The sequence below is a fragment of the Sciurus vulgaris genome (assembly GCF_902686455.1).
Source record: "Sciurus vulgaris genome assembly, chromosome: 15".
NCBI classification, from domain to species: domain Eukaryota; kingdom Metazoa; phylum Chordata; class Mammalia; order Rodentia; family Sciuridae; genus Sciurus; species Sciurus vulgaris.
This window is the reverse complement of record NC_136476.1, coordinates 42,308,211-42,320,609: the sequence shown is the minus strand read 5'-3', so window position 1 is coordinate 42,320,609 and position 12,399 is coordinate 42,308,211. Positions and strand designations below refer to the sequence as shown.

The 12,399-nt window shown below is 39.0% G+C and overlaps 1 pseudogene across 1 annotated transcript; it reads right to left on the bottom strand.

The window, feature by feature from the left end:
- Positions 1 to 4,044: 4,044 nt before the first annotated feature.
- On the bottom strand, positions 4,045 to 5,526 carry LOC306644883 (elongation factor 1-alpha 1-like; annotated as a pseudogene). Its single transcript has one exon. The product of its transcript is annotated as an elongation factor 1-alpha 1-like (transcript).
- Positions 5,527 to 12,399: the final 6,873 nt, after the last annotated feature.

Sequence of the window (12,399 nt, the reverse complement as noted above, 5' to 3'; positions counted from 1 at the left end):
CCCTTCTTAACATTTTCATTATTGTCAAGGCCAATGAAATGTTAGGTAGCCCACTAAAAAACTCTGATTCTCATCTAACATACGAAATGTATCCATAACAAATGTAGATTTTTTTAAAAATTTGAATTTCTATAAAATGTAAATTATTAATTAAAATGTCTAGAAAACAGTGTACTCTTTGAAATTCCTGGAATCTGAACTTTTTAAATTCTGTATTTATACTATACTGTAATTCACACTTAATTTGCCTTTGTTTTACCAGAAGTAAGTCTTTTAAATTCAATGCTCTATTGGCTACAATGCATATCAGAGAAAATGTGCTATTTAAGTTTACTCTAGGCACCATATATTCTCTGACAGATTTTATATTGTATGTTGGTGTTGCCATAAAAGATCTAATAATTTTATGTCTTCAGAAATCAATTTGGATTAAATATGAATACCACCTACACATTTCTTAATTAACCTGCTGATACTTAAAACAATATTTTTAATTTGATGGTGTTTTAAATGAAGGCTATGTACAGGCTTTAACTAAAATCATTTTTACTGTAGCTTTTTCTTTTAAATTTTTTCTTCTACCACTTTTATCATAATGTTAACATAATTATTGCCTAAAATTTGTAAAGCAGAAAATAGTGAAGGAACAAAAAATAGCCACTGTCTCAACATCTAAAGACAGTCTTTATTACCCTTTTGGTAATTTTCCTACCAGTCTTTATTCCATAAATCTTTTTTTAAGTTGGTTCAAATTATACTATGTAAAACTGTATATCCTGAAATTTACATTTAATATCATATAATGTTTCTCACAGTAATATAAACTATTCATGAAAGTCAATTTAAAAGATGCTATGAGAATTATATTAGGCAGACAAAGGACTTGAGTTCACAAAACACAGTCACTATGTGTTAGCATATGTCAGCTACTATCTTCATCATTATATTTACTATTATATGTAACCAACCATAAAGTTCTACCATAACAGATATGAATATGTGAATATTAAAAGATACTTAGGTTCCCTACATTTTTAGCTTTCTAAACAAATAATGCTGGATTTGATATATTTTATACATAAAGCTATTTCAATGTTTATTTTATATCCTTAGAAGAGGCTTCCAGAAATGAATGAACCAAATTGAATGGAAAGCACATTATCCAAGACTTACTACGTATCATCAAATGTTTTGCAGAGAGTTGTCTCAACTTTTGTTCCCTCTCACAGTGGGATTGGCCCTGACATCCTCACTGACTTTCAATATTTCTCCATGTTTTTTTTTTTCCTGGTACATACTTGTATACTCTAATCATGTTCTTAGTATATCTGTCTCTAATACCATATCATCTTTTCTGTTTTGAAGACTGTATAATTTTTCATGATTTAAGAGTAACAGAAAAACCACATGAATAATATAAAGAATTCCCATTACCCTTTACCAGATTACCTGAAGGTTAGTGTTTTATTACATTTGCCTTATTTCTTCCTTTCTCTGTAGACATAGACATATTTTTTCTGAAACGTTTAAGTTGCAAAGTGACACTATTGTATTTCACACACTGAAATACACCACATGCTGTATTTCGTGACACTGACAATTTAAAACCCTCTTTATTTTAAATCTCAGCTAATTTGGTATGTGAAAAATGATTTCTTGCTTTAATTTACATTTCTCTGTTGACTTAAGATGAACAAGTTTCTATATATTAACTATACTTAATTTAAATAACATGTATTTTAATTTTAATTCATATATTTATTCTTTTGTTACTCATCTGTTGATAATGTTTTCCTATTATATATTACTTTTGCTTACATACATATTTGCTCACCTCCCACATGAGAACAAGATACAAATCACTCCTCAAGAGCAGGAATGATCAAGTTCCTGTTCACAATAAACTTATAACCTACTTTAAGAGTAAAGATGGAAGACAATAACTTTGTTTAAAAAAAAAAAAAAGCTTAACCATGAAGACTATCTTTAGATGAAAATGTACATTCAAGTACAATGAAAGAAAAAAAAAGCAGGCTCTCCAGTAGAAGCAATGATGGAAGATTCAGATCCCATTGGCTTCCCTCCCCTTTTCCTCTCAGCTGCCTAGTGTCACAGAACTCCAGCTGATGCCCTATAGGAGTTGTATAAAAGCTATCATCAGAGGTGGGCTTCTAAATATTTTTACATCATTTGTACAAAATATAAATGTATAATTATATACCAAAAAGTAATTACGTAAGATTTTTTTCCTAATGTATATTTTTGACTTGTTTTGTCCAGAATCTGCCTGTGAATGAAGTTTATGTTTAATGCAGACTTCTGTGAGAGCACTCAAGGACATGGCTGTAATGCTCAGGCCAGCATTAGAGCAGGCACTCTACCACTGTGCTGCACTCCCAGGTCAGGAAGGCAAAGATTCTTAAAGAGAACAAAAAAAATCACTAAGCATAGACGAAAAGAAGTGATAAATTGGGTTTCATCAAAATTAAAAGTTTTGCCCATTACAAGACAATACAGCTGGAGTCATTGACTCCACTGTCAAGAAGTCACTGTCAAGAAGTCGTCATCAGCCAAGGCACGCAGAGCTTCTTCAAACATATCTTTGGTAAAGGCTACGTCAGTTTGTTGCCAAATTTCTTCAGAAAGTTGCTGATATTTTAGAGCTAGAGTTTTGCTCCTAGATAAACTAAGTTTTTTCAGTGCTTCAGCTAACTCTTCTTTCTGTTTACGAGAGGTGGCATTCATTCCTGTAGTAAAAAATAGATATGTCCATAACGCCAGTCTGGGGGTCACTTGCAGACTGTTTCAGAGCTTCCCAGTGAAGATGTTTTGCTTCAATTTTGCTTGAAAAATCATACTTAGGGATGGGCTTCTGCTAAGCAAATCAATGACTCCAGCTGTATTGTCTTTTAATGGGCAAAACTTTTAATTTTGATGAAATCCAATTTATCACTTCTTCTTTTCATCTATGCTTAGTGATTTTTTTGTTCTCTCTAAGAATCTTTGCCTTCCTGGCCTGGGAATGTACCACAGTGGTAGAGTGCCTGCCTATCATCTAGAAGGCTCTGAGTTCAAACCCTGGTGCCATAAAATGAACAAACAAAATTCACAAAGATATTCTCCTACATTCTTTTCTAGAAATTTTATCTTTTACACTTATGTCTTTCATCCATCTGAAATTAATTTGGGGTACAGGATAAACTTGGGGGTTATCCAGTCACTCTGGCATCATTCGTTGAAAAGGCTTTTCTTTCCCCTGACATCCTCCAGATATACCATCGGTTAATTCACCTTCCAAGTCAGAAAAAAGGAAATGTCCACAGATCAAGTTAAATTAAGATGCTTGAAACACGCGGTCTAAAGAATCAGCATAAAACAGAGAGATGCAAGAGGAAAGAGATGAGTATGTTATCATACCAAGGATATAGATTCAAGAAGAACCAAAGGACCACACTGCCTGAATCTTGGTTTAGCTGTGTGTATACATTCTATATCCCAGGTCTCAGCTTCATCAGACTTTTCTGCTGATGGTATGGCTTCAGTTTAGAAAGAGCACTCAGAGCCAAGTGCAGTGGTGCACACCTTATAATCCCAGTGGTTCAGGAGGCTGAGGCAAGAGAATCGAGAGTTCAAAGTCAGCCTCAGCAAAAGCGAGGCACTAAGCAACTCAGTGAGACCCTGTCTCTAAACAAAATACAAAATAGAGTTGGAGATGTGGCTCAGTGGTCAAGTGCCCTGGAGGTCAATGCCCAAGTACCCAAAAACAAAAAAAGCACTTGGAAGATAGAAGGAGGGTGGAGTCAGTCACATACCCAGTTTCACAAGCAGAGAGACTCTGGGGAAAATACAACTTACCACAGTCACAGCTTGCCAGTTGGTACAATGAGCAGCAATAACTTTCTTGTGTTCCTTGGATAAGGGCACTGAAGCTAGAATGAATGTCATCAGTGAATAGCTTACTTAAATCCTCATGACTATTGGGTTTTTTTTTTTTTGAAACTTAAAAATGGAACATTATTATTCAGTATTAATGGAGCTACATAATTCCAGAAGCAACAGCCTTTAATATTACAGGATTTGGCCCTGTAAATTACAAAGTTATTTCTCTACCCTAACCAAGTGTTGTAATCAATAAGCCCTCCCAGATATCTACTAGGTTCTTGAAACAAGATCCCTCCCAGTTTGCCTTCCAAACTAAAATTCCCAACCAGAAAACTTAATTATACTCATGAAGTTAACAGATTCTCAACACCAGAAATAGGTTGAGGAACTTCTTGCTTAACATTTGTATAGAAGTTCAGGTTGACCAAAAGAAGACACAGGTTTTTCATTAAACTTTTGTTTTAATGGGTCTCAAAATTCTGTGACAAATTATTGGTCAAGTTGTTTCCATTAAAAAGTACTGATTTTAAAAACTAATAAAACTACCAAACACACACACAAAAACAAATGGTCCACAAAACATTCTCCTTTCCTTCTGAAGGTTTTACGATGCATTGTTAACATTAACCAGTCTTTTACTATTAAACTTAAATGGCCAATTGAGACAAACAGTTCTGAGACCTGTTCTTCCACCACTGATTAAGACCGGGGTGGCAGGTGTTAGGAGTAATATTCATTTAGCCTTCTGAGCTTTCTGGACAGACTTGGTGACCTTGCCAGCTCCAGCACCCTTCTTGTCCACTGCTTTGATGACACCTACAGCAACTGTCTGCCTCATGTCAAGAACAGCAAAACCACCCAGAGGAGGATAGTCAGAGAAGCTCTCAACACATGGGCTTTCCTGGAACCTTATCAACAATGGCAGTATCACCAGACTTCAAGAATTTAGGACCGTCTTCCAGCTTCTTACCAGAATGGCGATCAATCTTTTCTTTCAGCTCAGCAAACTTGCAAGTAATGTGAGCTCTGTGACAATCCAGTACAGGGGCATAGCCAGCACTGATTTGGCCTGGATGGTTCAGGATCATCCCCTGAGCAGTGAAACCAGCTGTTTCCATTGGTGTCACCAGCAACATTGCCACGATGAACATCTTTGACAGACATGTTCTTGACATTGAAGCCCACATTATCTCCAGGAAGAGCTTCACTCAGAGCTTCATGGTGCATTTCAACAGACTTTACTTCAGTTGTGACATTGACTGGAGCAATGGTGACCACCATGCCAGGCTTGAAAATTTCAGTCTCCATTCGACTCACAGGGACAGTACCAATACCACCAGTTTCATAGACATCCTGGAGGGGCAGACGCAAAGGCTTATCAGTTGGACGAGTTGGTGGCAGGATGCAATCTAAAGCTTCAAGCAGTGTGGTTCCACTGGCACTGCCATTTTTGTGGGTGACTTTCCATCCCTTGAACCAAGGCATATCAGCACTTGGTTCCAACGTATTGTCACCATTCCAACCAGAAATTGGCACAAATGCTACTGTGTCAGGGTTGTAGCCAATTTTCTTAATGTAGGTACCAATTTCCTTAATGATTTTCTCATATCTCTTCTGAATATGGGGTGGTTCAGTGGAATCCATTTTGTTAACAACAGCAATTAGAGGAGGCCGCTTGGCACAGCGCTGGGACTCGGAGCAACCACTGGGGCTCCGGCAGCTGCCCAGGGGAGGAGTGGCAAGGAGAGCTCTGTGGACTCAGGACACCGGGGCCTGCCCTGAGGAGGAGGAGGAGGAACGTGGCCGCTTGGATTTGGAGTGACTGCACCAGAGCTACAGGTGGTTGCCAGAGGAGAAGCTGCGCAGTGAGCTGTCTGGACTCAGAACGACTGCTTCTGAACACCGGGGCCGGCCCTGAGGATGAGGAGGAGGAAGAGGAGCGCGGCCACTTGGATTCAGAGTGACTACACCAGAGCTACAGGTGGTTGCCAGAGGAGGGGCTGTGTGGCGAGCTGTTTAGACTCAGACCACTCCTGAACCCCGGGGCCTGCCCGGAGGAGTAGGAGGAGGAGCGCGGCGGGTCGTTTGGACTCGCAGTGACTGCATTAGCGCTCCAGGCGGCTGCTCAGAGGAGAAGGCGAGTGGTGAGTTGTTTGGACTTAAAGTGACAGCGCCTGAACACAGGGGTGCTGCCTGGAGGAGAAGCGTGGTGGCTTGCTTGGTCTTGAGTGGCCGCACCAGAGCTCCGGGCGGTTGCCCAGAGGACCCGTGCTGCGGGTCACGTGGATTCAGAGCCACTCAGAGCGACCGCTCCTGAACACTCAGGGGGTTATCTGGAGAAGGAGGAGGAACGGGGAGGGTCACTTCGACTCGGAGTGATTGATTGCCCAGGGCTACGGGTGGTTGGTGGTTGGTGGAGGCACGCGGTGAGTTTCTTGGACTCCTAGTGACCGCACCGGAATACTGGGCGGCTGTCTGGAGGAAGAGGCGTGTGGCGGGTCTCTGGGACTCAGAGCGATTGTACGGGGCCAGAGGTGGCTGCTCAGAGGAGGGGCCGCATAGCCAGGCAATTAGGGGCAGAGCAGGGTCCCAGGATCTAGGAGGCTTCTGGGTGGAATAGCCGCACAGAGACAGGCTTGGGGGGAGCGAAAGTTCCAGGCCTGCGGGCAGATTCTCTGAGGAGGGGCAGCCTAAGGAGATTCATCTGCGAAGGGTGAGGCTCCCAGGCCCAGGAGGTAGGGCCGGGCCCCTGGGAACTTTGCAGAGGAAGGCAGCCCAGCCCAGGCGGTAGCTGTAAATTGAGGGGAACCTCTAGGAGGGTACTGACCAGTGAGACCTCCCCACCGGGTGAGTCTTCCCTGCCTGGTGAGGTTTCCCCACAAGGACGGTAAAACTAGAGACTCAGGCCCAAACAGGCCTTGCCTCAGCCCGCAGCCTAGGTCCCCTTTGGATGACCATTGGTCAACAAGTGGAGGCACCTCTGCCCACTAGCAGGGATTATACGCCACCTGAAGGCCACCACTCCTAGAGAGGCAGCTTCCTTGTGGAGCACCGCATTATCAACTTCCTCCAAGACGTCAGCCTACTGAAGGCTAAGGGGGGATATATATATAGAAATCTTCAGGGACATTGTAAGTCAATAGAGGAAATCTGCAATATCTCAGCGGTCCACTGATACCTGAACAATATGAGAAAACAAGGAAAGAAAATGCTGCAAACAAATCTAGATGTTACATCAATAAAACCCAATGACAGCATGGCAGAAGAAATGACAGAAAAGGAGTTCAGAATGTACATAATTAAAATGATCAGAGAAGCAAACGATGAGATGAAAGAGCAAATGCAAGCATTGAATGATCGCACCTATCGACAGTTAAAAGAGCAAATACAGGAAGCAAAAGATCATTTCAATAAAGAGTTAGAGATATTGAAAAAAAACCAAACAGAAATCCTTGACATGAAGGAAACAATAAGCCAAATTAAGAACTCCATAGAAAGCATATCCAATAGGATAGAACACCTGGAAGACAGAACCTCAGACATTGAAGACAAAATATTTAACCTTGAAAACAAAGCTGAACAAACAGAGAAGATGGTAAGAAATCATGAACAGAATCTGCAAGAACTATGGGATATCATGAAAAGGCCAAATTTAAGAATTATTGGGATGGAGGAAGGCCTAGAGAAACAAGCCAAAGGAATGAACAATTTATTCAATGAAATAATATCAGAAAATTTCTCAAATCTGAAGAATGAAATGGAAAATCAAGTTCAAGAGGCTTATAGGACTCCAAATACACAAAATTACAACAGACCCACACCAAGGCACATTATAATGAAAATACCTAACATACAAAATAAAGACAGGATTTTAAAGGCTGTGAGATTAAAGAACCAAATTACATTCAGGGGGAAACCAATAAGGATATCAGCAGACTTTTCAATCCAGACCCTAAAAGCTAGAAGGGCCTGGAACAACATTTTTCAAGCCCTGAAAGAAAATGGATGCCAACCAAGAATCTTATACCCAGCAAAACTTACCTTCAAATTTGACGATGAAATAAAATCCTTCCATGATAAACAAAAGCTAAAAGAATTTACAAAAAGAAAGCCAGCATTACAAAACATTCTCAGCAAAATATTCCATGAAGAAGAGATGAAAAACAAAGAAGCAAATCAGCAAAGGGAGGAATTATCCTAAAGGAATTGTCAAATAAAGGAGGAAACAAGTTGTGTCAAGCAAATAAGTAAATAAAATTTAAAAAATGAACCAAATGACCAGGAAACCAAATCATATCTCTATAATAACCCTGAATGTTAATGGCCTGAATTCATCAATCAAAAGACATAGACTGGCAGATTGGATTAAAAAAAAAGATCCAACAATATGTTGCCTGCAAGAGACTCACCTCATAGAAAAAGATACCCATAGACTAAAGGTGAAAGGATGGGGAAAAACATACCATGCGCATGGACTCAGCAAAAAAGCTGGAGTGTCCATCCTCATTTCCGATAATGTGGACTTCAAGCCAAAGTTAGTCAGAAGGGATAAAGAAGGTCATTTCATACTGCTTAAGGGAAGCATAAATCAGCAAGATATAACAATCATAAACATCTATGCCCCAAACAGTGGCTCATCCATGTATGTCAAACAAATCCTTCTCAATTTCAGAAACCAAATAGACCATAACACAATAATACTAGGTGATTTTAACACGCCTCTCTCACCACTGGACAGATCTTCCAGACAAAAATTGAACAAAGAAACCATAGATCTCAATAACACAATCAATAATTTAGACGTAACGGACATTTATAGAATATACCATCCAACCAAGAGCGAATACACTTTCTTCTCAGCAGCACATGGATCCTTCTCTAAAATAGACCATATATTATGCCACAAAGCTAATGTTAGCAAATACAAGAAGATAGAGACACTACCATGTATTCTATCAGATCATAATGGATTGAAGTTAGAAATAAATGAAAGAGTAAAACACAGAAACTATTTCAACATCTGGAGATTAAACAATATGCTATTATATGATGAATGGATAACAGAAGATATTAGGAAGGAAATTAAAAAATTCTTAGAGGTAAATGAGAACAAAGAAACATCATATCAAAATCTCTGGGACACTATGAAAGCAGTACTTAGAGGGAAATTTATTTCATGGAGCGTATTTAATAAAAGAAGTAAAACTCAACAAATAAACGACCTAACGCTACAGCTCAAAGCCCTAGAAAAAGAAGAACAGAACAGCACCAAAAGTAGTAGAAGACAGGAAATAGTTACACTCAGAGCTGAAATCAATCAAAGAAACAATACAAAAAAATTGACAAAATAAATAGTTGGTTCTTCGAAAAAATAAACAAAATTGATAAACCTTTAGCCACACTAACAAAGAGAAGACGAGAGAAAACCCAAATCACTAAATTCGGAATGAACAAGGAAATATCACAACAGACAGGATTGAAATACAAAACATAATTAGAAGCTATTTTGAAAATCTATACTCCAACAAACTAGAAAATTTCGAAGACATCAACAGGTTTCTAGAGACATATGAATTGCCTAAACTGAACGAGGAGGACATAAACAATTTAAATAGACCAATTTCAAGTACTGAAATAGAAGAAGTCATCAAAAGCCTACCAACAAAGAAAAGTCCGGGACCAGATGGGTTCTCAGCCAAGTTCTACAAAACCTTTAAAGAAGAGCTCGTTCCAATATTTCTCAAAGTATTCCATAAAATAGAAGAGGAGGGAACCCTCCCAAACTCATTCTATGAAGCCAATATCACCCTGATACCTAAACCAGACAGAGACTCATCAAGGAAAGAAAATTTCAGACCAATATCCTTAATGAACATCGACGCAAAAATTCTCAACAAAATTTTAGCAAATCGCATACAAAAACATATTAAAAAGATAGTGCACCATGATCAAGTGGGCTTCATCCCAGGTATGCAAGGTTAGTTCAACATCAGGAAATCAATAAACGTAATTTACCATATTAATAGACTTAAAGTCAAGAATCACATGATTATTTCAATAGATGCAGAAAAAGCATTTGATAAAATACAGCACCCCTTCATGCTCAAAACACTAGAAAAAATAGGGATAGTAGAAACATTCCTTAACATTGTAAAGGCCATTTATATTAAGCCCATGACTAATATCATTCTAAATGGTGAAAAACAGAAAGCATTCCCCCTAAAAACTGGAACAAGGCAGGGATGCCCTCTTTCACCACTTCTATTCAACATCGTTCTTGAGACTCTGGCCAGAGCAATTAGACAAACCAAAGAAATTAAAGGAATACGAATTGGAAAAGAAGAACTCAAACTATCCCTGTTCGCTGATGACATGATTATATATTTAGAGGAACCTGGAAATTCCACCAGAAAACTCTTAGAACTCATAAGTGAATTCAGTAAAGTAGCAGGTTACAAGATCAATGCCCATAAATCCAAAGCATTTTTATACATAAGTGATGAATCTTCAGAAAGAGAAATTAGGAAAACTACCCCATTCACAATAGCATCGAAAAAAATAAAATACTTGGGAATCAATCTCACAAAAGAGGTGAAAGACCTCTACAATGAGAACTATACAACACTAAAGAAAGAAATTAAAGAACACCTTAGAAGATGGAAAGATCTTCCATGTTCTTGGATAGGAAGAATTAATATTGTCAAAATGGCCATACTACCTAAAGTGCTATACAAATTCAATGCAATTCCAATTAAAATCCCAATGACGTACCTTACAGAAATAGAGCAAGCAATTATGAAATTCATCTGGAAGAATAAGAAACCCAGAATAGCTAAAGCAATCCTTAGCAGGAAGAGTGAAACAGGGGGTATTGCAATACCAGATCTTCAACTCTACTACAAAGCAATAGTAACAAAAACGGCATGGTATTGGTACCAAAATAGAAAGGTAGATCAATGGTACAGAATAGAGGACATGGACACAAACCCAAATAAATACAATTTTCTCATACTAGACAAAGGTGCCAAAAATATGCAATGGAGAAAAGATAGCCTCTTCAACAAATGGTGCTGGGAGAATTGGAAATCCATATGCAACAGAATGAAACTAAACCCATATCTCTCACCATGCACGAAACTAAACTCAAAATGGATTAAGGACCTCGGAATCAAACCAGAGACCCTGCAGATTATAGAAGAAAAAGTAGGTCCAAATCTTCACCTGTTGGTCTAGGATCAGACTTCCTTAACAGGACTCCCATAGCACAAGAAATAAAAGCTAGAATCAACCACTGGGATAGATTCAAACTAAAAAGCTGTCTCTCAGCAAAGGAAACTATCAGCAATGTGAAGAAAGAGCCTACAGAGTGGGAGAATATCTTTGCCAATCATACTTCAGATAGAGCACTAATCTCCAGAATCTATGAAGAACTCAAAAAACTCTACTCCAAGAATTCAAATAATCCAGTAGACAAATAGGCTAAGGAAATGAATAGACACTTCACAGAAGAAGATCTACAAGCAATCAACAAACATATGGAAAAATGTTCAACATCTCTAGTAATAAGAGAAATGCAAATCAAAACCACCCTAAGATTCCATCTCACCCCAATTAGAATGGCGATTATCAAGAATACGAGCAACAACAGGTGTTGGCGAGGATGTGGGGAGAAAGGTACACTCCTACATTGCTGGTGGGGCTGCAAATTAGTGCAGCCACTCTGGAAAGCAGTGTGGAGATTCCTTAGAAAACTTGGAATGGACCCTCTTGACCCAGCTATCCCACTCCTTGGCCTATACCCAAAGGACTTAAAATCAGCATACTACAGAGATACAGCCACATCAATGTTCATAGCTGCTCAATTCACAATAGCCAGACTGTGGAACCAACCTAGATGCCCTTCAATTGATGAGTGGATAAAGAAACTGTGGTATATATATATAATGGAATATTACTCAGCCATAAAGAATGATAAAATTATGGCATTTGCAGGCAAGTGGATGAAATTGGAGAATATCATGCTAAGTGAGATAAGCCAATCTCAAAAAGCCAAAGGACGAATGATATCGCTAATAAGTGGAGGATGACACATAATGGGGGGGAGGGAAGGGTTAGTGTTAGGGTTAGAGTTAGGGTTAGGGAGGGGGGCAAGTATGGAGGAAGGAAGTACTGTATAGAGGGTAAAGAGGGGTGGGAGGGGTGGGGGGAAGGGAAAAAAATAACAGAATGAATCAAACAACATTACTCTATGTAAATTTATGATTACACAAATGGTTTGCCTTTGCGCCATGTACAAACAGAGAAACAACATGTATCCCATTTGTTTACAATAAAAAAAATTTAAAAAAAAAAAAAAAAAACAGCAATTAGTTGTTTCACACCCAGTGTGTAAGCCAGAAGGGCGTGCTCACAGGTCTGCCCATTCTTGGAGATACCAGCTCCAAATTCACCAACACCAGCAGCGACAATCAAGACAGCACAGTCAGCCTGAGATGTGCCTGTAATCATGTTTTTGAT